This window comes from Macaca nemestrina, chromosome 16, assembly GCF_043159975.1.
Source record: "Macaca nemestrina isolate mMacNem1 chromosome 16, mMacNem.hap1, whole genome shotgun sequence".
Lineage (NCBI taxonomy): Eukaryota > Metazoa > Chordata > Mammalia > Primates > Cercopithecidae > Macaca > Macaca nemestrina.
This window is the reverse complement of record NC_092140.1, coordinates 94,926,933-94,952,139: the sequence shown is the minus strand read 5'-3', so window position 1 is coordinate 94,952,139 and position 25,207 is coordinate 94,926,933. Positions and strand designations below refer to the sequence as shown.

Genomic DNA, 25,207 nt, shown 5'->3' with positions numbered 1-25,207 from the left:
TGTTTTATACTTATTGGCCATTTGCATTTTTTTTTTTTTTTTTTTTTTTGAGACAGTCTCACTCTATCACCCAGGCTGGAGTGCAGTGGCATGATCTCAGCTCACTGCAACCTCCACCTCCCAGGTTCAAGCAATTCTCCTGTCTCAGCCTCCCAAGTAGCTGGGACCACAGGTGTGTGCCACCACACCCAGTTAATTTTTTGTATTTTTAGTAGAGACGGGGCTTTACCATGTTGACCAGGCTGGTCTCAAACTCCTGACCTCAAGTGATCCACCTGCCTCAGCCTTCCAAAGTGCTGGGATTACAGGTGTGAGCCACCACGCCTGACCCGGCCATTTGCATTTTTTTCTCCCATGAATTGCCCTGGAAATGCCATCTGCTCATTTTTCCTTGTCATTTTTGTTTCTAATATGTAAATATTCATATGCTAAGGAAAGTAGCCTTTGTTTATCACATTTGAGGTAAATATTTTCCTAATATCTTGATTGACTTTTAAATTTATGTTTGTGTGTGTGTACAAAATATTTATCTACATCCGTGAAATCAAATGAATCCATTGTTTTCATTAGGATTTCTTTCAATGATTTTAAACTTGGAAAGTTCTTTCTCCATTTTGAAGTTAGATTAAAATTTTAAAAATATATTTTAAATATATTTAATATTAAAATAATAAAATGCATCTGCTTGAAAAATACATTTTTGTTTATAGTTTTATATTTTTTATAAATATTGATCCACCTGGAATTTAATGTGTGTTATGGAAAGCTCTGTTTTTACTTACAGGAAATAATTTATGTAATTCATCTACCTCTGAGTAATTTATCACACTTTGCTTATTATTATATTAGGTTATATAACAACTTACATTTCTGGATTCTCCTTCTGCCCAGTAGTTCTGTATGTCTTTCCTTACATCAATAGTACATAAATGTAATTGTTGTAGAATATCAGTTTGCATTGCATTCAACATAAATAGAAATCTCTACTACAAAGAAGGCATTATTTTTTTCACTTTATAAAAATCAAGGGGCGAGTAGCCCAGAGCTGGTTCAGCTGCTCAAGATAACACCAGAAACTGATAATTCTGCCTGCTTTTCATGCTTTCAGACTCACTGGCATTCACAGCATCAGCTCCGTGGTTTTACCATTCCCCAACCGCACATCTTGGGACTCCTCAGCCTCCATATTGCATGAGCCAATTTCCTCTTATATATATACATATATATGTACATATTTATAATATAAATATAATTGAATACCTTTTGTAGCAAATAACTTCCCTTTTCTTCCCCGTTCGCCCTTACTGATCTTTATTATCTGACATAATAAACACCCTACTAACTTTAAAATGTAGGTAACCCCTTCAAATTTAAAACAAGTTATGTGAAATCAATTATGTGAGTATTTAAAACAACTGCTATATCTACCTCTGTATCTCTACCTGGTTTCAAATTTCTCTGCTAATCCTTTCTAGTCACTTTTTTCATTCTCAAGCTCTTTCATTGTTCTTTAAATTTGTTTTTTTCTGCCGTTGAACATCTACTCGTGACATTCTTTGGTCTTTATGTATAAAGTTCAGTCATGTTTTTTTTTTTTTTTTCTACTGGGAGTTTTGGGTGTCACACCATTGTCTTCTAGCATTAATTGATTTTGAGAAGCACTTTGGGACCAACGCGATGTATTTCTCCTTGTGGGTAGCCTGAGCATTTTCTTCTAATTGCTTTGAGAGTCTTTTAATCTCCCAACATTCAAGCAGAATGTCTTTTTTGAAATTGTTTTTCTCATAACATGAAGTACAGTCTCAATTTTTAGATTTACGTTTTATTTATTTAGATCAGGAAACATCCTTCTATTTTGGGGGGTTGTTGTTTCTAAATTTCGAATTTGTTATCTTTGGGAGTCTTATGATCTGTCATTTGGATATCTTAAATTGAGCTTCCTTTTCTATCTTTTTCTACTTTTACTCTATTTCCCGAAGGACACTTTCTCATTCAAAGTTAATTTTTTTCAGTATCAAATCTGTTATTCATGTCTTAAACTAGTATTATAAAAATTGTGTTTTCCATGTTCTTTTAATTGTGGATGATTCTTTACTTATGACTATTTTAACTTGATAAATGAAAAAATCTGAAATGTTTTCTAAGATTTTTCACCTCCTTTGTTAAATGTCTTTCAAAAGGAGTTAGCCTCTGTGATTTTTTTGAACCACAGCACCCCTTTATTGACACCATGATTTTTCTTCTGCTTTCCTAAAAGAAGGAGGTGAATGCTTATTGTGTGGTGTACCAGTGAGCAATTTCTGCATAACAAACCACTCCAAACTTACTGGTTTCATATAATAACTATGTTTAGTTGATGATTCTATAGAACGACAGTTTAGGCTGGACTCAATTGGATGATTCTTCGAGTTTTTGTTGGGCTCCCTCATGCATTGGTGGTCAACCTGAGGTCACCTAAGTGACTCTGATTCTGAAAGTTGTGCGACTGCTAGCTAGGGCACCTTACCTGTTCTCCACAGCCTCTCATTTCCTACTAAGCTAGCTTAAGCTTGTGCTCACGGGAGGATAAGGTGTCCAAGAGAGCAAGGAGACACGTGAAGGCACCTTTATACGCTTCTGCTTGCATTGAGTTTGCTACTGTCTCATTAGTGAAAACAAGTCACATGGCTAAGCTCAGCATCACAGTGTGGGAGGACTGCAGAATTACAGGGTAAGGGGGGTGAGATCACCAAAATATTTGTAAAATTTTAAAGTTTTATGTTTTCATAAGGGTGAGTCATTTAACTTCTTTCAGCTAGAAAAAAAGAAAAGCAAGCAGAAATTCCAAAGTTTTGTGATTACATTTTATACAAAACATGTGGTGTCTCAAAAGCATTCGTTTCTCAAGTGATCTTCAAAAACTCTGGGAATTAAGTGATTGCTCACAGACTTTGGGAATTCCAAAATTTCTATTATTAGTAGTGTATTAGTCAGTTTTCACACTGCTGATAAAGACATACCCGAGACTGGGAAGAAAAATAAGTTTAATGGACTCACAGTTCCACATGGCTGGAGAGGCCTCACAACCATGGTGGAAGGTGAGAGGCACTTCTTACTTGGCAGCAGTAAGACAGAATGAAAGTCAAGCAAAAAGGGTTTCCCCTCATAAAACCATCAGATCTCATGGACTTATTCACTACCAGGAGAACAGTATGGGAGAAACCGCCCCTATGATTCAATCATCTCCCACCAGGTCCCTCCCACAACACATGGGAATTATGGGAGTACAAGTCAAGATGAGATTTGGGTGGAGACACAGAAGCAGACCATATCATTCTGCCCCTGGCCCCTTCCAAATCTCATGTCCTCACATTTCAAAACCAAATCATGCCTTCTCAATAGTCCCCCAAAGTCTTAACTCAAGTCAGCATTAACTCAAAAGTCCACAGTCCAAAGTCTCATTTGAGACAAGGCAAGTCTCTTCTGCCTATGAGCCTGTAAAATCAAAAGTAAGTTAGTTACCTCCTAGGTACAAGGGGGGCATAGGAATTAGGTAAATACAGCCATTCCAAATGGAAGACATTGGCCAAAACAAAGGGGCTACAGGCCCCTGGCAAGTTCAAAATCCAGCAGGGCAGTCAAATATTAGAACTCAAGAATGATCTCCTCTGACTCGGTGTCTCACATCCAGGTCATGCTGATGCATGGTCTTGGGCAGCTCCAATCTTGTGGTTTTTCAGGGTACAGCCCCCACTCCTGGCTGCTTTTATGGCTGGCATTGAGTGTCTGAGGCTTTTCCAAGCATATGGTGCAAGCTGTTGGTGGCTACCATTATGGGGTCTGGAGGATGGTGCCCTCTTCCCACAGCTCCACTAGGCAGCACCCCAGCGGGGACTCTGTGTGGGGGTGCCCACCCCACATTTCCCTTCTGCACTGCCCTAGCAGAGGTTTTCTATGAGCACCCCATCCCTGCAGTAAACTTCTGCCTAAACATCCAGGTGTTTCCATACATCCTCTGAAATCTAGGTGAAGGCTCCCAAACTTCAATTCTTGACTTCTGTGTACCTGCAGGCTCAACACCATATGCAAGCTGCCAAGGCTTGGGGTTTGCACTCTCTGAAGCCATGGCCTGAGCTGTACCTTGACCCCTTTTTGCCATGGCTGGAGCAACTGGGATGCAGAGCACAAAGTCCCTAGACTGCACACAGCAGAGGGACCCTAGGCCTGGCCCACAAAACCATTTGTTCCTCCTAGGCCTCTGGGTTTGTGATGGGAGGGGCTGCCACAAGCTCTCTGACATACTGTGGAGAAATTTTCCCCATTGTCTTGGTGATTAACTTTTGGCTTCTTGTTACTTATGCAGATTTCTGCAGCTGGCTTAAATTTCTCCTCAGAAAATGGAATTTTATTTTCTATCACATTGTCAGGCTGCAAATTTTCTGAATTTTTTATGCTCTGTTTTCCCATTAAAACTGAATGCAGGCTGGGCACCTGTAATCCCAGCACTTTGGGAGGCTGAGGCGGGCAGATCACCTCAGGTCAGGAGTTCGAGACCAACCTGAGCAACATGGTGAAACCCTGTCTCTACTAAAAATAAAAAATTAGCCAGATGTGGAGACTACACCTATAGTCCCAGCTGCTTGGGAGGTTGAGGCAGGAGAATCATGTGAACCTGGGAGGTGGAGGTTGCAGGGAGCCGAGATCACACCACTTCATTCCACCCTAGGTGACAGAGCAATACTGCATCTCAAAAAACAAAACAAAACAAAACAAAAAACTGAATGCCTTTAACAGCACCCAAGTCCTCTCTTGAATGCTTTGCTGCTTAGAAATTTCTTCCGCCAGATGTCCTAAATCATCTCTCTCCACTTAAAAGTTCCACAAATCTCCAGGGCAGAGGCAAAGTGCTATCAGCCGCTTTGCTAAAACATAGCGAGTCACCTTTGCTCCAGTTCCCAACAAGTTCCTCATCTCTGAGACACCTCAGCTTGGATTTCACTGTCCATATCATTATCAGCATTTTTGTCAAAGCCATTCAACAAGTCTCTGTGGAGTTCCAAACTTTCCCACATTTTCCCGTCTTCTGAGCCCTCCAAACTGTTCCAACTTCTGCCTGTTCCCGAGTTCCAAAGTCACTTCCACATTTTCAGGTATCTTTTCAACAGTACCCCACTCTACTGATACCAATTTACTATATTAGTCAGTTTTCACGCTGCTGATAAAGACATACCCAAGACTGGGAAGAAAAAGGTTTAATGGACTCACAGTTCCACATGGCTGGGGAGGCCTCACAACCATGGCAGAAGGCAACAGGCACTTCTTACCTGGTGGCAGCAAGAGAGAATGAAAGTCAAGCAAAAGGGGTTTCCTCTTATAAAACTATCAGATCTTGTGAGACTTATTCACTACCACAAGAACAGTATGGGAGAAAGTACCCCCATGATTCAATTATCTCCCACCAGGTCCTTCCCACAACACGTGAGAATTATGGGAGTACAATTCAAGATGAGATTGGGGTGGGGACACAGAGCAAACCATATCAAGTAGTGTCAGCAAAGTTTAATTTATTTCAAAGCTTTGAATGAAAGCTACATAATAATATAATGGAATAAATACACCTAAGACGTCAACATATGAACCTGCCTACATATAGGAAAAACTAAGGAAAGTTTTATACTTCATTGAGAAGTTCTGCAAAGTCCAGTTTTAGCATGTCACACAACTGAAAGGACTAACTTAAATATCTTCCTCTTTAGAGAAGACTTAGACAAAGACTCATGCTACAGAATTTTAAGAAGAAATCAAAGCACGCTTGAATACATTTCAGAAGCCCTTCTAGCTTAGAGAAGCTCTTCCACTTCTTAGTAAAAAGTGCCATAGGATAGACCTTAAAGAGCTTAGAAAGAGTCAGAAAGAAGGAAAATAAAGAGACACCTATGTGGAGATGTGAAAGGATGTGGGGTTAGACTTATGGGATTATAGAATCTCAGTTTTAGGGTGGCTGTACTGTCTGGATTTTCTCTAGACAGTCCTAGCCATATGGTTATACAACTTTTTCTTGAGGACCTCTGTAATATGGAGAAAACACCGTGACTGTATAGATTATTTCAGAGAGTAGAAAGACTGGCTGGGTGCTGTGGCTCATGCTTATAATCCTAGCACTATGGGAGGTAGGGGTCCGTATATTCCCATGAGGACTTCAGAGCCCAGAAGGGCTAGTTGATATATCCATGGTTGACCAACTAGTAAAAATGAAATATTTTATTCAAGGAGTCTGATTTCTGAGTTCAATATACTTTATAAGATTTTTAAAAATGATTTTTTAAAAAATGTGCATTTGTGAGAGACAATGATACATCCTTCCTAATTCCTTTTAACCATGAAGATAAAAGTCTGTCTTTTAAATGACTTGAATTTTTTTGATTCACAGTTTTAATGCTGTATCAATCAAGGTCCACTCAGGAAAACAGAGATGGCACCAGTTATCTTAAGAAAAATAATTTAATATGGAGAATTGATTAAACAGATATTAGAGGACTAAAAAGGTAATGTAAAAATAGTAACTGCAGGAGGCATCTACCACTTCTGGGGTGGGAGAATAAAGGGCAACTGAAAGTTGGCCTGGCATGCATGGAAATGGTAAATGGCTAAGGATATATTGGTGTGCCACTAACAGTGTCTGCTAAAGGGATCTGCAGAGAATAATTTATTTTATTAGTATTTACTAATGGTGTTTCATTTAGTTTGCTTTATCAAATGCCACAAAAAGTTGAATCCTGGCTTTTCAGAGGTTTGAGCTATTCTGAAAAACAGTTGTGCAAAATCCAATCGGGTTTGTCAGTGGCATGGGATATGTGGAGTGTTGGGAGTGAAACTCCCTGGTACAGGCAATAGGGAGATAATCAACTGCAGAGAATTTAAAAACAATAATAAAACCGATTAAAAGGCAGTTTGCTTTTCATTATCACAATGCATTAGAAATTCTAAACAATGTCAGTGATAAAATATTCCTCTCTAATAGATGAAACACCGCCCCCCACCCCACGCTATTCTTTGTGTATGCACTGCAATAAGGTGCTTTATCTTCTAGGGAAATATATTTGTAGTCAAATTATCTCAGGTGAGCATCTCAAGTCTGTGAAGAGGCAGGGGTCAGTATTCCCATGAGGACTTTGGAATTCATAAAGACTAGTAGATATGTCCATAGTTGACCAACTAGTAAAAATGGGATCTTTTATTCAGGGATTCTGATTTCTGACTTCAACATTCTTTTTGTTACAAGTTTTTGAATAGCAGTTTTAAAAAATATATGCCTCTGTGGGAGATAATGATATATCAAATGAAGCCACTTGTTTTCCCCTAAGCTTTGGATTCTGCAAGTAGTCTGCTGACTGAAGAATGACTGCACCTTAACATTCTAAATCATTCACACGAGTAGCCCTGATTTCAGTGGTAATGTTGAAGTAAACTACTATGGTTACATTCGGCACATGGCTGAGAGTTGTATTGATAGTTGACCAAACAAGAGAACTGTTTCTCTATCTTCTGTTGATAGTCAGCAGCCATTGTGCAGACGCGAAGCTCCTGCCTACTCTATTGTTTGAAAAGACAAAGGATTGGCAAATATTAAACCCTAGTGCTCATCAGAGATCCTTGCTACTGGGGTGACTTTGTTCCACATGGTCACTCAGAGACCCAGGTCATTGCTTCCATTTTATTGCTTCACCATCCCAAGGATATCAGTTTCATCCGTGTGGGGGAGTTGAGCCACTGCCTAGTTCCTGTGTTAGTCCATGGTGTGTGGAGGGCCAGTGATTTTTTTTTTTTTTTTAAAGCAAGTGACACAGAAGAAGCATGTATCACTTTCATTCATATCCTCCAATCTAAAATATTGTTTAGGAAAATTGAGCATATAATCTCACAGTACTAGTTTAAAAGAGACTCTAGGTCTATGAAGCAAGAGAAGGGCACAAAAACGTCATTTCCTCAGAGTCCTCTCTACTTCATCGCCAGGCATCAGAAAACAGCCTGCTGAAAGAATTCATCCGTGAGAAGCCAGCCCTATGGGAGTTATTCACTTATGGAAAGCTGAGAAACACAGTCTGTAGCTAGGTGGCCGTGGCTCAGCTTAAACTGAATTAATATGGAAGAAAGGAAGATCAAATTTTAAGGAACTGTTAGCAGTCTTCCATGAACAGTATGTATTCACAGATTTTTATAACGTGTCTTATCTCTCAGCTAAAAAGATAAGACTCAGCCCACAGCTAAGAGAGCAAGTAGTAGTAACAGCTTCTAGAGATTGTGAAATTGACAGATGAGTAAATATGTATTCACACAGACATAATGAGATTATAACGTCATGATGAAATCAGAACTCTGTATTTGCATTTTATTTCATACAATGCTTTTCTTGCCAGATAGAGGAAAGCTCATTTATTCTTCTGGGTGCAAGAACAATGCAAGCAACTAAAATATAACAACTTGCTACATACTTGGAAGACCTATTTTTAAACAATATGAATATTATTTATTTAAACACTTAGATTCGCTTGGAGACTTTTACCTCAAGGTCTACACAAACCAAGAAAACATTTTTAACTATTTTAATTTGAGACAGGTTCTTGCTCTGTCACCCAGGCTGGAGTGCAGTGGCACTATCGTGGCTCACTGCAGCCTTAACCTCCCCAGGATCAGGTGATCCTCCCACTCAGCCTCCCAAGTAGCTGGGACTACAAGTGCACGCCACCATGCCTGGCTTATTTTTCTTTCTTTCTTTTTTTTTTTTTTGTGGAGACAGGGTTTTGCCATGTTGCCCAGGCTGGCTCAAGTAATACACTATCCTGGCCTCCCAAAGTGTTGGGATTACAGATGTGAGCCACTGTGCCTGGCCCAAGAACACATTTTTATATGGAAAACATTGCATTAAAAAATCAAGGGAAAGCCTTCCTGTCCTAACACTATTCAGTCAAATATACAATGTTTGCTAGACTACTGAGAAAAGCCACCATCTATGGTGACAGCCAGCATTTTCTTTATTAATGTCAAATCAGTACTCAATAACTTAACCTTATTTTGTCTACTTTATCTTATAATTAGGTTATATAGCAGTTTACTCATAGGCATGATACTGAATATATTGCCTGATACAAGTTGTCAAAATTGTCTGTGGCCTTAACTCCTATTATTTTGACATCCCTCTGATGTTTTCTATATTACTGGCAGAAGCGAAGTTGGTATTACAATTGCCTGCATATGCTGGTTCACAGAAGAGTAAGGGACCTATTTCCTCCTCATAAAAGAGATTATTTAAAAAACAGAATTATAAGCATTACTTCTATTTTAAAATGTTGAGATAATACTATTTGCATAACTTGAACACCATACCCAACAAGAGCATGGACTACAAGTCTTATTACTTATTACAATATCTTTTATTACTATGCAGAAGTTCAGTTGACTACCCTATAAAGAGGAAGAGTATGTTAAAACACAAATAGGAGAAACGCATTCTATATACAGTCATGTGCCTCATGATGTTTTGGCCAATGGACCGTATACGTGATAGTGGTCCCATAAGATTATAATGCCATATTTTCACTGCCCCTTTTCTATGTTTGGATATATTTAGATACACAAATATTTACCATTGCCTTACGGTTGCCCACAGTATTCAATGCAGTAACATGCTGAACAGGTTTGCAGCCTAGGAGCAGCAGGCTACTCCCCATGGCCTATAGTGGGCTATACCATTTAGGTTTGTGTAAGTACACTCTGTGTATGATGTCTACACAATGACAAAATCACCTAATGGCAGATTTCTCCAAATGTATCCCCGTTGTTGTGATGCAAAACTGTATCATGTAACATTTGAAAATAATTTGTTTCACAGAAATGTAAAAAGTGGATTTTTTCTCTTTAAAATGTGGCTGCTTCTAGGGGCAAAATTAACATACAGGACATGAACTTATAGCATCATAACTGTTGAAGGAAATCTCTGAGAGGCATCTTGTTACAATTTCCCCAAGTCACACGTTACTTCTTTATCATCCCTGACAGGTTCTCCTGCATTCACCGCTATCTGAATGATTCGGTGAGGCAGACCCCATTCCATTCTCTCACTGCATTGATGGACAGCTCATAGCTGCCTCTTCAACATCTTATTCTCATCAGCTTTTTCTGAAACCACAGCGTAAAACTTTTCTCGTTTACTGTGATTATCCATTACATTTTTGAGGAGTATTATTTTCATCCTGAGACTTTTCCAGGCTAACCATTCCCAACTTTTTCCGTATTCCTTGATGGAAATCACTTTCTGTCCGCCTGTGATCCTGATGACCTTCCTCTGGATATACTTCTGGTTTTCAGTGTCCTTCCAAAAGCTACTACAGATGTGTTGTGACCAGTCCAGAGAACAGAATCTAGTAAAATAATCTTTTATGAACTGGGTGGTAAGCATTTGTTGATGACAGTGACATAGCATTAACTTTCTCATCAGTTAAACTCTATGGCTTTGTTTGAATGGCAGGGGGAGTCCTTTGTTCCCAAGTATGGCCTTTCAGGGAGTCTGTACTTCAACCTCTAGTGATTGAAAGATTGGATTTATTCACTTGATGCCGAAGTTTATTTTTTCTACACGCATTTTAAATTCCCTTAGTAAAATATGTCATTGGATGTAGGCAATAATTTAAACCTTTCTTTTATCTGGATTTAGTTCACAATTACAGGAGAGCAGGAAGGGAGAAAAGCTGGCAGCAGAGAGTTCATGAAATGAAAAGCATCCTCAATATCATTCCCATGAAGACAGCAGCAGGGAATTGGGAAGACACCAAAGAATAAATTTTGCCGACTAGGAAACTTTCCTGACTCTTGGTGTGTTGTATTGTATCTGTTGACCTTTAGTGTAATGTTTACACTTGGAAGTTACTTTGTATTTCAGACATCTAAAACATGAAGTGTCTAAAAATATCTGGAAAGAAACAGTACATATAATTTTGAGGTTCACATCTTGGATTAAAGCTGTGTCTACTATTAGGTTGATGCAACAGTAATTACTTTTAGTGACAAAATCTGCAATTACTTTTGCAGCAGCAATTATTTTTCACCAACCTCATGGCATACTTTAAAAACATCTCTTTTACCCCATGTCATTACATTCAAAGCTGGCTTTTTGTATACAGCATACAGCTGGGTGTTGCTTTCCATCACATCTGGCAGTTGCAATTGAACTGGAATATTTAAATCAGAGCTCTCACAAATATATATAATGTGAGCCACATATGCACATTTAAAATTTTGAGCATCCACTTTAAAAAAGTAAAAAGAAAAGTAAGTTGAATTTGAAGTATATATTTTATTTAACCCAATACATACAAAATATTTCAATAGGTAATCAATATAAAATCACTGATTAGATATTTTGCATTTTTTGTGTGAAGTCTTCCAAATTCAGTAATTTAGACCAATCATTTATGAGATATTCAATAATCATATGTATCTAGTGGTTATCATATTTGATAGGAGAGATTTAGACAACTTATGTTTAATTATCATTAGATTAAATTTATCATCTTTCTAGTTTTTTCAAATTTAAATTATTGTTTGTTCCTCTCTCTCTCTTATTGACTTACTTTTTGTTAGTTGAGTGTTTGGTTTTTTTATGATTCAATTTATCCCCAATATTAGCTTATTGGCTATACTTCTTTGTTTTGTTTTGCACTGTTGTTCTAGGGTTTACAAGAAACGACTTTAACTTACCATTGTCTATTTTCTTTGTTTTTGAGACGGAGTCTCACTCTGTTGCCCAGGCTGGCATGCAACGGCGCAGATCTTGGCTCACTGCAACCTCTGCCTCCTGGGTTCAAGGAAGTCTCCTGCCTCAGCCTCCCAAGTAGCTGGGATTAAGGCGCTTGCCACCATGCCTAGCTAATTTTTTTGTATTTTTAGTAGAGACGGGGTTTCACCACGTTGGTCAGCCTGGTCTCAACCTCCTTTCCTCAGGTGATCCAACCACTTCCTCCTTCCAAAGTGCTGGGATTACAGGAGTGAGCCACCGTGCCAGCTATCATTGTCTATTCAAATAATATTGCACAACTTTGTGTATAGCATAAAATACTTTTTCCTTCTCTCTTTGCTCTATTGTTTCACACATTTGTATCTACATATATATATATAAAATATATACTCCTTAATACATTGTTATTTTTAAAAACCATTCATTATCTTTTAAGGAGATTAGCAAATGAGAAAATAATTTACCCAGATATTTACTATTTCTAATCAGCTTTACATTTTTGTGTAGTATAAATTTCCATATGGTTATTTTCTTTCTTCTTGGAACATTTCTTTAATTTTTTGAAGTTTATTCCTGTGATAATGAATTTTCTCAATTTTGCTTATTAATGTAGTTTTTATCTTCTCTTTCATTTTTAAAATATGTTTGCTAGGCGTAGATGTATAGCCTGACAGATTTTCTTTTTCTTTCAGTACTTTGAAGATGCCATTCCATTGTCTTCTGACCTACCTAATCTCAGAAGTCTGCTACCATTCTTACCTTTGTGCCTTTAAATGTAATGTGTTCTTCAGCTACTTTTAATATTTTCTCTTTATAATGGATATTCAGCAGTTTCATTATAATGCATCTTTGTATGCTTTTCTTTGAGTTTCTTTTGCTTGGGACTCATTGATTTGTGGCTACAGAATGTTTATCAAGCTTAGAAAGTTTTCAAATATTATTTCTTCAATTTTCTACTTTCCCCAAACAACTTACATTTATTCCTTCTAACAACAACTCATGCTGAAGAAGCTGAATGAACCTCTAAAGCATCCAGGAGACTGATATTTCAACTATTGGCAAACACTGTGCAAAATAAGGGAATGAGGAAGACAGACCTGCAGCCTTTTAATTTCTTTGTATTAGAGAATTTGAGCCTTTAACTTATAGAAAAAAATAGGAACACAATTTTTGTTTTACTTTATTTCTCCAGAAATAAAATAATGTGAAGGAACCTGTATTATGCAATCTTGAGCCTTTACAAAAATTATTGACCTTGCATTATTATAGTATCTTTATTCTGTCATTTAAACACATTATATATACGGGCAAAATTTTCGTTGGAAAATGAAAATGAATGCATTTTTAGTTTAGATTATAGAATGGCCTTAGGGTTGACCCAATTCAAGACAAAAGCTGAACTGCCTGCAAGTGATCCCAGGAAGACATACAAAAAAGCAGTGGTTGGTATGAGGGAACAAAATTCATGACGATGTTAGCAGAAGTTCCTGAAAAATGACTGACCTTGCTCTTGAGGACATAGCCACAACACCTATTAACTATAGGCCTGATTGGTAAGCCTGATGGGTTGAAATGCCACAATGCTAATGAGTTGAAACATCAAAACATCTGATGGGTTAAAACACCAAGATCCATATTTTCTTGCTCTGCCTCACTTTAAGTGACTAGTGACTGCCATGATGGCCTTCTCATATCCAGTTCTGTTTCTGGGAAAATTTACTTACGGTGACAGTGGAAGGGGCGGGTAAAGGAATATTGAAAAACCCTTTGGCTGAAGAGTTAAGTCTTGAAGCTTGTCCTTAACTAAGATGATATTTTACTTTCAGCACTTCTAACTATTATATCTTGTGAAAATAACAAACTGGGCTTGTGGGGTGGCTCACACCTGTAATCCCAGCACTCTGAAAGGCCGAGATGGGTGGATTACCTGAGGTCAGGAGTTCGAGACCAGTGTGGCCAACACGGTGAAACTCCATCTCTACTAACAATACAAAATTAGCCAGGCATGGTGGCAGATGCCTGTAATCCCAGCTGCTCGGGAGGCTGAGGCAAGAGAATTGCTTGAACCAGGAGGCGGAGGTTGCTATGAGCTGAGATTGTGCCACTGCACTCCAGCCTGGGCAACAGAGTGAGACTCCGTCTCAAAAAGAAAAAGAAACTGACTTAGAATACATGCAGGGAGATGGAAGTATTGATATTTTCCCTCCCTAAAAACCCAGTAGCTATCACTGGTGTGGCAGATAGGCTCCTGTAGGTGCCCCCCTCGACCACTCCTGGCTTGTGTGATTCCTTCCCTTGGAGTGTGGGTGGGATCTGTGACTTGCTTCTAACCAATGAACTAAGACAAAGTTGGTGAGATATATGTAATTTTGTGTACACAATTACGTCATATACGACTTTACTGTCTACCCTGATGGATTTTTCTCTCACTCTCTTCCTGGCTTTGAAGAAGTAAGTTACCTTGTTTTGAGCTGCCTATTTTGGGTAAGGAACTGAGGGTGATCTCGTGATAGGCAGCAAAAGCAAAAACAAAACAAAAACTGCAGTCTTTAGCTTTACAACTACAGGAAACTGAATTATGCTAACAAACGTAGATAACTTCCCATTTGAGCCTCAGATGAGGCTGCAGCTCTGACCTACACCTTGACTGTAGGCTTTTGAAGCCATAAGATGGGTACCCAGCTAAATAATGGCCAGACTCATGATCCACAAAATTTGTGACATAATAAACATGTGCTGCTTTAAGCTACTTGTTTGTGATAATTTATGTATTATGCAGTAATATAAAACTAACACAATTACTAATGCCATTTTCTTGGATGAATAATTGCTGTTAAATAATTTAAATACTTTATTCATGATTGTATGGCTAATACATGGCAGAGATGGGGTTTAGACCCAGTCAGAGAACGAGTCCAAGATTCTAACCACCAATTTATGTTGTTTCTCAAATATTGTTCTAAGTAGAGTGGAGAGGCTGGTTAATTTTCAAATAATTAAAAAGGTTATTACTTCTTTAATAATACATCACCTTTAGTATGCTGGTTCCATACTAAATACCCATCAACCACTGAGTGGATAAAGAAAATGTGATATATGGCCGGGCATGGTGGCTCATGCCTGTAATCCCAGCACTTTGGGAGGCCGAGGTGGGTGGATCACCTGAGATCAGGAGTTCGAGACCATCCTGGCCAACATGGTGAAACCCCGTTTCTACTAAAAATATAAAAATTAGCCAGCTGTCATGGCATGCACCTGTAGTCCCAACTACTAGGGAAGCTGAGACAGGAGAATTGCTTGAACCCAGAGGCGGAGGTTGAAGTGAGCTGAGACTATGCCACTGCACTCCAGCCTGGGTGACAGAGTGAGACTCCGTCTCAAAAAAAAAAAAAGAAAAAGCAAAATGTGATATATATGTACACGCCGTTGAATACTACTCTGCCATATAAAAGAACAAAATAATGTCTTTTGCAGCAACTTGGATGGAACTGGAGGCCATTGTTCTAAGTGAAGTAACTTAGAAACAGAAAACCAAATACTGCATATTCTTCTCACTTTTAAGTGGGAAGTGAGCTATGGGTATGCAAAGGAATACTGGTATAATGGACACTGAGGACTCAGAAGGGAGGAGGATGGGAGGGGGGTGAGGGATGAAGAATTACCTGTTGAGTACAGTGTACACTATTCAGGTGATGGGGACATTCAAACCCCAGACTTCTCCACTATCTAATTCATCCATGTAATCAAAAGCCACTCTCATACTCTAAAGATATTGAAATTAAATATATATATATATACACACATACGTATAAAATATTAAACTTATCACCAAAAAAAATTATACTACTAGTGGAAGAAGAGAATGGATATAGAAGGATAGAAAGATGTCTACCAATATTGGTACAGCAGAAAGCTAGAAAGCTTTTGGGTCCCTGACAGCATTGTAGAAGTCCATTCTAGTTTTCCACTACCTTTCTCCAGATCTCTCGTTATATGAGAAAAATAAATCTCTGTTTGATTAAATAATAATAATATATTAACTTTAGGACAGAATATTGAACAGACTTTGTTCAGTCTTTAATATGTTTGCATATACATATCCATGAGGGTGGTCTTTTTAAATTTTACAACATTACCTTTTTTGTTTATTTTGTTTCCACAGGACATTATCCATAATAGGATCCAATAAGACCAAAAAACTACATTTGTTTTTTTAAAAAACACTAGAGCAGCAATGAAATAAAAGCTGGTCCCAAATGTAACTGCCATTTTAAATTTATTTTTAATTTTTGTTACAATTTTTTTTAGAAGAAAGTACCTTTAATCATATAAAGTTCCTATAGTGTTTATGCATTAAGAAGCACATTCTAAAAGCCTACAGTAGATCCCCATTGCACACAGAATAAAGTACAACTCTCTGGTTTGCTGCAACATGAATTTATGACTTTATTTTCATTTACTTGTCTTCATAAGCCTATTTCTGACTACTAATGGTTTCAAAATGTCTAGTGCATTTCTGTGTTTGTACCTTTATTCACACTACATCCAAATAAAGTTATCTTCCTCTTCATCTTTGCCTCTATAACTTTAACTCATTCTTTAAAGCAGAGCTCAAATTCCACCTTGTTGGTAAAATTTCACCATAAAAATTGCTGCTTGAAATGGCTTCTCTCTTCTGGTGTTTATTATCTACATGAATTCATCATTTACTTTGTACATATATTAGTATTCAACCCATCTCCTGAAATATTTATGGAATTTCTGCGTACTGTGCCTGGCTCTAGAGAGAAAACAGTGAATAACACACAGCCTTTGCTTTCAAAAAGTTATTTCTCAATTGATTAATAGCTATTTGAATGACAAATACTTCTCTAAGATTTCAAACTAAATTTTTTTTTTTTTCTGAGACGGAGTCTCGCTCTGTCGCCCGGGCTGGAGTGCAGTGGCCGGATCTCAGCTCACTGCAAGCTCCGCCTCCCGGGTTTACGCCATTCTCCTCAAACTAAATTTATAAAACACAAGCTAGGCTTTCAAGTAGAGAAGTCTCTTAACATTTAATGGGAAGAATAAACATTTATTTGAAAAATAAACTCTGAATTTTAAATTTAAAAATGCACTTATATAACAGAGAAAACAGACCCAACCTTCTAAAGCTATGCCTGTAAGGTCAGCATTCTCCTCAGAGTGAACAAAATGGAAAAGCAAAATATTTGATGCCGGGTCACAAAACTAGAATAGATTATGGCTGACGCAGGAAATGTCAGTTGAGAAAGTAAATTTTGGAAAGAAAATACACTTATTAAAAGTGATAAAAGAGAAAGAAAGAAGATTCATCATCAAAATATTTCAAATCTTCTTAAATTAATGTATCCAAAGACAGCGAATAGTGTTTTTCTGGAGCTACTGAAGTTGATTCTAAAGTTTATATGAAAAAGAAATTAAGAAGGCTGTCTATAAGATTCAAAACATATTATAAATATTATAATTACCCAATATTTAAAAGTATGGTACCAGTGCATGAAGGGATAGCTCAATGAAAATGAATAGAAAGTCCAGAAATACACTCAAATGTAGTAAGTATTAAAAAGTATCTTGAACCAATGAGGAAAATACAAACTTCTCATAAATGAATTCTGTATAACTAGGTGGCCATCTGGAATAAACTAAAGTTGGACTCATATTGTCTACTTAGAAGGATGAATTCCAAAGAGTAAGTGATTTACATGTTTAAAAAATGAGATAATTACTTCTACTTTGGGGAAAATAGAATATGTACTTTTCCTTATTCCTCCTCTTAAGTACAGCTAAAAACCCTCTATATTATATATAAAACTAAATGTAAGACTCTGAGAAGTAGAGAGATGAAGCATCCACCTAGAAACTTGGTGACCAAAGGAATAAAACAGAGATAAGTTTCATGGATTTTTTTTTTTCATCACATATCCCAGACTTGGAGCTAAAGAAGATGGCAACCCAGAAGCACCAATAATGCAGACAAGAAAAGGCCCCCCCAAAAGCCCACTCTCTCAAGCCAAAGGAGAAGGAAAAAGCAGCCTAGCATTATCAAAACCTTTTAGGCAGGAGCTGCTGTACTCCAGCCAAAAACCACAGAAAGAACAGTGGCCCCACTCCCGCCTATACCAGAAAGGCAGTGGGGAGCCTAGACTTCCACCCTTGTCATGCTGTAGTGAGGTGCTCTAAGCTCCTGCTGTGGGGTGGTGTTAGAGCAAGCTAAGCAGAAAACTGGGACTTTATTCCTACTGGATGTTGATGAAGACATCCCCCCACTCACGGCATCAGTGAGGAGACTGACTTCTATCTCCACCTAGCAATAATGATGCTTTCTTCCCCTACATATAGAGGTAGTGTAAAAGGAGACCTAGTGAAGACTGAGACGGTTCACCCTTGCCCACCACACCCAAGTGATGTCAGTAGAGGGCAGGAACAAGGCACTCCCAGTTTTCCCAGTCAGGGTAGTATCAGCAGAGACCTTCCAGGGAGTGGGAGCTCCCTCCTCTTGCCAGCAGTAATGAAGGAGACCCTCACCCCTTTGGGTGTTAACAGAGCCCCAGTGGGGAACCTGGACTTCTACTCTGCCTAGAAGTAGTGCAGCAGGACTATCCTTCCCTCTTCTCTTTCCAATATAGTGTCAGAGACGGTCACCTAAAACAGAAGACTTATAAAAATTCAAAATCTCTTGATATAATACTCAAAATGTCCAGATTTAAATAGAAGCATCACTAGTACATCACACAAAGAACAAGGGAATGTAAACTGGAATAAAAAAGAAAATACACATAAACATCAAGATAACAGAAATATTGGAATGATCTTGTACAAATCTTTACAGCAGCCATTATAAAAATGCTTCCATAGTCAGTATGGCAATTCCTCAAGGATCTAGAACTAGAAACACCATTTGACCCAGAAATCTCATCACTGGGTATATGCCCAAAGGATTATGAATCATTTTACTATAAAGACACATGCACATGTATGTTTATTGTGGCACTGTTCACAATAGCAAAGACTTGGAACCAACGCAAATACCCATCAATGATAGTCTGGATAAAGAAAATGTGGCACATATACACCACAGAACTATGCAATCATAAAAAAGGATGAGTTCATGTCCTTTGCAGGGCCATGGTTGAAGCTGGAAACCATCATTCTCAGCAAACTAACACAAGAACAGAAAACCAAACACCACATGTTCTCACTCATAAGTGGAAGTTGAACAATGGGAACACATGGACACAGGGAGGGGAATATCACACACCAGGGCCTGTTGTGGGGTCAGGGACTAGGGGAGGGATAGCATTAGGAGAAATACCTAATGTAGATGACAGGTTGATAGGTGCAGCAAACCACCATGGCACATGTAACAAACCTGCATGTTCTGCACATGTACTCCAGAACTTAAAGTATAACTTTAAAAAATGCTTCCATGAGTAATCATAAGCATGCTTGAAACAAATGAAAAAAACAGAATGTCTTACTAAAGAAAAAAAAGATATGAAAAAGAACCAAATAGAAAATTAAGAACTGAAAAATACAACTAAAATTTAAAACTTAATAAACAGGCTCAAAATCAGAATGAAGGAAACAGGAAAGAATCTGTGAACTTCAAGGTAGACCAATATAAATTATCCACTTTTAACAAGAGAGATAAAGTAGGCTGGAAGAGGAATGATTAGAGCCTTACTTCTGTAAGATTATAACGAAAGCTCAAACATTTGTGTCATAGGACTACTAGAAGGAGAGGGGAAAGAAGACAAGACCAAAAAAGCACCTGAGGAAATAGTGCATGGAAAGTCCCCAGATTTGGCAAAAGACATAAACTATAGATTCAACAAGCTGAATAAATATAAAGTAGTATAAACCCAAATAATCATAAACCAAGACATAGTCAATTTTCTGAAAACTAAAGACAAAAATCTTGAAAGCAGCAAGAAAGAAATGACTGCTTATCTCGAGAAGAAAAAGAATTTGAATGACTGCAGATTTCTTACTAAAAATTATGACAGACAGAAGGAAGTGGCACATTTCTCAAGTACTGAAAGAGCTGCCAACGCAAAATCCTACAACCAGCAAAAATATCATTCAGGAATGAAGGGGAAATTAAGATAGTATTAGATAAAGAAAAACTAGAAGGATTTGTTGCCAAAAGAACTACCCTGAAAGATTGGCTGAAGGGAGTTCTTTAAATAGAAAGAAATAATAATAGAAGAACATTTTTTGGCATATCAGAAAGAAAGAATAATAGAGTAAATATAAGGGTAATTTCAAAACATTTTCCTTCTCCTATTCGGTTTTCTAAATTATGTTTGATGGTTGAAGCAAAAGTTATAATAATGTCTGGTTGTCATTAAATGTATGCAGACGAAATACTTAAGACAATGAGAATATAAATAGGAATGGTATGTAAAGGGAGGTAGGTTTTCTAACTTCATACTATTTGGTGAAGTCACACTAGTAGACTGTTTTTGTGGTACTGGGATTTGTTTTAATCAGGTGTGGCAAGACACACAGACATGAAAAAGACTTTTATGAAGGCAAAAGTTTTATACTCATTGATTCCTAGAAACAGGAGGCATGACATGACACAGGGAGGCCATACAGGGAAGGGCCAGTGTTGGCCAGGAGGCAGAGGGAGCAAGGGGAAAATGTGGGCAAGAGACTCTTGTGTTTTCTTTGTGGGAAAGGCAAGGCAAGACAGGATAAACAGGGTTAGGGTTGGCTAGTTTGAATAATTTCAGTGGGCTTTAGGGTGTAGGGTACTGATTTGTCTGGTACCTGGCCCTGAAGTGATTATGGCAGATGGATAGATATAGCTGTAGATGTAACTACTAGATAAAGAAGATCACTGGAAATTTGAGCTTTGGGTTGGTTAGTTTGTATATGAAAGGTGCATTCACAGACCAGTCATCTTCTATTTCTAGGAATTATTAGCCCTAAAAGTGCAGTCCATCCAGGAATAGGATAACAAAATATCAAATACAAAACATTAGAAAATTTGGGGGGTGTGTGTGTGTGTGTGTAAAATACATTATATATATATATATATATATATATATATATAAAATATATTACATATACCATGTGCATTAGTTTGTTTTCACACTGCTGATAAAAACATACCCGAAACTGGGAACAAAAAGAGGTTTAATTGGACTTACAGCTTCATATGACTGGGGAGGCCTCAGAATCATGGTGGGAGGTAAAAGGTACTTCTTACATGGTGACAACAAGAGAAAAATGAAAAAGAAGCAAAAGTGGAAACCCCTGATAAACCCATCAGATCTCATGAGACTTATTCACTATCGTGAGAATAGCACGGGAAAGACCATGATTCAATTACCTCTCCCTGGGTCCCTCCCACAACACGTGGGAATTCTGGGAGATACAATTCAAGTTGAGATTTGGATGGGGACACAGCCAAACCATATCATCATGTTATGTATATATAATGTAATATTTAGAGAAACAACTAGAAAAAGTGATATAAAAGGATGCAGTCCAAATAATTTAATAAATGAAAATGAAATTCACAAGTATTTTTAAATAGCAGGAAAACAAGGAAATTAAAACAAAGAAACAAAAAAAAAAAAAAGGAAAAAAAAAATGGAAAAAAAATCCAACTTCAGCCCCATAAGGAACTTAGAAGTTACTGTTTTCATTCTTACAATAGAAAAACTAAGCAAACTGAAAATCAGTTACTTTTCTTGGACTCATGAGAGGATTGCGGTGACAGAGAAGACTACCACCCTGAAATCTGGAGAGACAAGAAAATCGGAGAGAGAACCATAGCTAAAATCTGCTCAGTAGAAAGTGGGTCCCTGAGGAAGCACAGATGCTGTACTTAGTAGAAAAAGACTTTAAGTCAACTGTCTTAAATATACTAGAAAAACTAAAGAAAACTGTCAACAATGAACTAAATAAACCCAGAAGAACCATGTATGAAAAAATAAAAATCAGTAAAGAAAAGAAATAGACATTATAAAAAGGAACCAAACAGAATTCTGGAGCTGAAAAATATAATAACCGATGTGAAAAACCAACTAGAGTGTTTCAGTAGCATATCTGAGCAGGCAGAAGAATGAACCAGGAAATTTGAAGATAGATCAACTTAAATTACCCAGTCTGAGAAGCAAAAAGAAAAAAAAATGAAGAAAAATAAGACCTGAGAAGCCTGTGGGAAACCATCAAGCATTTTCATATACTCATAATGAAAATCTCAGGAAAGAAGAGAAAGTGGCAGAGAAGAAATAATGGCTGAAAACTTCCCAAATTTGATAAAAGACATAAAATCACATATTTGGGAATCTCAGAAAATTCCAGAAGGATAACTGTAAAGAGAACCACACAGAGACACATAATGAAATTGTTGAAAGACAAAGACAAAGAGATAATCTTCCAAAATGTATGACAAAACAACTCATGACATCCCAGAGAGCATTGATCTAGCAGATTTTTCATCAAAAATCATGAAGGCCAGAAGAGAGTGGGATGACATTTTTAAAGTGCCAGAAGAAAATAATCCTGTCAACTGAGAATTCTACATCTGTCAAAACTGACATTCGGAAATGAAGGAGAGCTGAGTGCAGTGGCATGTGCCTGTAGTCCCAGCTACTCAAGAGGCTGAGATAGGAAGATCATTTGAAGCCAGGAGTTTCAGGCTGTATGGTGCTGTGATCATGCCTGTGAATAGCCATTGCACTCCAGCCTGGGCAATATAGTGATATCCCATTTCTAAAAAAAAAAAAAAAAAAAAAAAAAAAAAAAAAAAAAAAAAAAAAAAAAAAGGAGGAATTAAGACATTCCTAATAAACAAAAGCTAAGGAAATTTATTATTAGTAGACCTTCCCTACAAAAAGTGCAGAAAGAGATCCTTGAATCAGAAATGAAAGAGGCTTGGCAATGTGGCTCACGCCTGTAATCCCAGCACTTTGGGAGGCCAAGGCAGGCAGATCACCTGAGATTAGGAGCTTGAGACCAGCCTGGTCAACATGGTGAAACCAGCTGGTCATGGTGGTGCACACCTGTAACCCCAGCTACTCAGGAGGCTGAGGCAGGAGAATTGCTTGAACCTGGGGGGCAGAGGTTGCTATGAGCTGAGATCACACCACTGTACTCCAGTGTGGGTGACAAAGCAAGACTGCATCTCAAAACAAAAACGAAACAAAATAAAACAAAACAAAAGAAGTGAAAAAAGAATGAATTGCTGAAGGTAGCAATATAGGTAAACACAAAAGTCAGCATTATTGTATTTTTGGTTTGTAACTCCTCTTTTTACTACCTATTTAAAAGACAAATATGTAAACAAGTAATTATAAAACCATGTTAATGGGCATATAATACATAAAATGTAATTTGTCACAATAACAAAATAAAGGGAAATGGAGCTGTATAGGAGCAGAGGTTATTTAAATGCAATTTAAGCTAAGTTGATGTCAATTCAAACGAAATTGCTATAAACTTGGGATTTAAATTGTTATCTGCATGGTGGCCACTAAGAAAATATGTATAAAATATACACAAAAAGGAAATGAGAAGGGAACCAAAAAGATACACTCTAAAGAAACACAACAAAACACAAAAGGCGGCAGAGATGGAGGAAGTAAGAAATACAAACGGTATAAAACACAGAGAAAACAAATAGCAAAATAGCAGAAGTAAGTCCTTTTATCAGTAATTATTTTAAATGTAAATGGATTAAACTCTCCAATAAAAAGGAAATATTGGCAGAATGGGTTGAAAAAAATACATGATCCTACTCTATGTTGTTGACAAGAGATTCACTTTATATCCAAAGACAGAAAAAGATGCAAGTGAAAGGATAACAATACTCCATGGAAATGGTAACCAAAGGAGAGCAGAGGTGGTGATATGGTTTCAATGTGTGTGTTCCCTCCAAAACTCATGTTGAAACTTAATCTCCAATTAAATAGTATTGGGAGGTGTGGCCTTTGAGAGGTAATTAAGTCATGAGGGGTCAGCCCTCACTAATGGGACTAGGTGCCCTTATAAAAGGAATTGATAGAGGGAGTTTCTCTCTCTTGCCCTTCTGTCTTCTGCCGTGTGAGGATACATCATTCCTCCTCTTCAAAGGATAAAGCATCGAGGCACAATCTTAGAAGAGAGTGGCCATCACCAGACAACTGAACTTGCTGGTGACTTGATCTTTGACTTCTTAGCCTCAAAAACTTTGAGAAAATAAATTTTTGTTCTTTATAAATTACCTCCCATGGTGTTCTGTTATAGCAGCACAAGTGGACTAAGACAGGAGGCTACACTGACATCACACAAAAAAAGACTTTCGGTCAAAAATTGTTACAAGAAGCATAAAATGATATTATATATGATAAAAGAGGCAATTCTTTAAGAAGAAATAACAATTATAACCACACATATAAACACACATACACACAACTCCACACAGGGCGCAAAACGTATGAAGCAAACATTGACAAAGTTGAGGGAGAAGTAAACAGTTCTACAATAATGGTTGGAGACTTCAATAATGTATAGAACATCTACACAGAAGATGAACAAGAAAATAGAAGACTATAAATCAATTATACCTAAAAAATGTATATAGAAACTTGACTCAATAACAGCAGAATACACATTCTTCTCCAGTGCACATGGAACATGCTCCAGGATGGACCACATAGCAGGCCATAAAATGTCTCAGTAGATTTAAAAAAAATTGAAATCATACAAAGCATCTTCCTTAACCAAAATGGAATAACACTAGAAATTAATAATAGAAGGAAAACTGGACAATTTACAAATATGTGGGAATAAAACAACACAGCCGTATACAACCAATAGGTCAAAAAGCATATTACAAGGGAGCTTAGAAAATGTTTTGAGTCTGATGAAAATGAAATGCAACATATCAAAACTTATGAGATGCAGTAAAAACAGTGCTCAGAGGGAGATTTATAGCTGTAAATATCCATGTTGAAAAGAAGAGCGAGCTCAAATCAGTAATCTAACTTTACCCCTTAAGAAACCAGAAAAAGAAGAGCAAACTAAATACATGACGCCACTGACATACGTTGGGAGAGGTGGGAGAGGCATATCACTTCAACCAGTCTCTTTGAGAATCTCTTCTCTAATGACTACCATTACTGTCTACACACTTATGTCACCAACATGAAGCCTGATCTCTTCTACCTTCAGTTTCCTGTATACAAATTCTCCTTCAGTGTTTTATCAATCATGGTAGGGTAGGTCAATGGTTGGCAAACTACGGCAAGTCCCTCAGTCCATTTTTGTATGGAGTCTAAGAATGGATTTTACATTGTTAAAGGTCTGTTAAAAACATAAACAAAGAAGTACAAGTGTCAGAGAGTGTCTGTGGCCTATGATACCTAAAATATTGATTATTTTGTCCTTTACAGAAAATGTTTGCCACCCCCTGAGCTA

The 25,207-nt window shown here is 37.5% G+C and overlaps 2 long non-coding RNA genes across 6 annotated transcripts in view; one reads left to right on the top strand and one right to left on the bottom strand.

Annotated features, from left to right (window-relative positions):
• Positions 1-12,601, top strand: part of LOC105485985 (uncharacterized) — a 72,015-nt gene extending 59,414 nt beyond the window's left edge. For 2 of the 4 annotated variants that reach the window (XR_011615085.1, XR_011615082.1), the window contains exons 4-5: positions 10,691-10,848; positions 12,463-12,601. This is a non-coding gene — a long non-coding RNA (uncharacterized lncRNA). Of the gene's footprint in view, positions 1-6,409; positions 6,525-7,992; positions 8,177-10,690; positions 10,849-12,462 lie in introns of all 4 variants that reach the window. The other 2 variants (XR_011615083.1, XR_011615084.1) reach the window with 2 other exon arrangements.
• LOC105485992 (uncharacterized) overlaps positions 1-25,207 on the bottom strand; it is a 539,662-nt gene that overhangs the window by 189,559 nt on the left and 324,896 nt on the right. The gene's annotated exons all lie outside the window — the stretch shown is intronic.